At 38.1% G+C, this 767-nt stretch overlaps 1 non-coding gene across 1 annotated transcript; it reads right to left on the reverse strand.

Annotated features, from left to right (window-relative positions):
- Window positions 1-371: 371 nt before the first annotated feature.
- LOC111528096 lies at window positions 372-517 on the reverse strand. The gene has a single exon (XR_002726867.1). It is a non-coding gene; the product is annotated as a small nucleolar RNA SNORA7 (small nucleolar RNA).
- Window positions 518-767: the final 250 nt, after the last annotated feature.

Raw genomic sequence — 767 nt, forward strand, 5'->3', positions numbered from 1 at the left:
TTCAGTGACACGTTATACAAGATTACCATCTCAAAGGCACATAATGATTAGACTATCTATAGTCAATGCAAAGAAAAATTCGAAAGGCAGCTAGAGAAAAGGCTAATGTTACCTATAAAGGGAAAACTGTCACACTAATAGAATTCTCAGAAAACCTTACAAGCCAGAAGATACTGGTGGCCCATTTTTAACATTCTTAAAGAAAAGATATGCCAGCCAAGAATGTGATGTCCCACCAAATTAAGCTTTATAAAGAAAAGGGAAATAAAGTCTATCTCAGGGAAGCAATTGTTAAGGGAATTTATCACTACTAGACTGGCTCTATAAGAGATGCGTAAGGGAGTTCTTTTTTGTTTCTTTGTCTGTTTTGACATTGTTGCAGAATGTCTTCCAACTGCCAGATCTGGAGCAAGCTGGGAATGGAATGAATGCCTCTCCTTTCATGAATGTTTGCTTTCCCTTCCTTTCTGAAGGTGGCAGAATACTGGGCACTCTCCAGACACAATCCCAGGATATTAAGAGTTCTAAACATGGAAATGAAAGAACAATACTTCCTACCATAAAAACACATGCAAGCACGTAGCCCAGAGATGCTGTAAAGCAACTACACCATCAAGACTACAAGACACATAGCTAACAACACTGTGACAGAAACAAAACCTCATGTTAATATTGATCTTGAATATAAATGGCCTAAACACTCAACTTAACAGACACAGAGTGGCAAATTGGATTAAGAAAACAAGACCCATTCTTCTGCTACCTTC

The sequence above is a fragment of the Piliocolobus tephrosceles genome, unplaced genomic scaffold (assembly GCF_002776525.5).
Source record: "Piliocolobus tephrosceles isolate RC106 unplaced genomic scaffold, ASM277652v3 unscaffolded_37436, whole genome shotgun sequence".
Classification (NCBI taxonomy): domain Eukaryota; kingdom Metazoa; phylum Chordata; class Mammalia; order Primates; family Cercopithecidae; genus Piliocolobus; species Piliocolobus tephrosceles.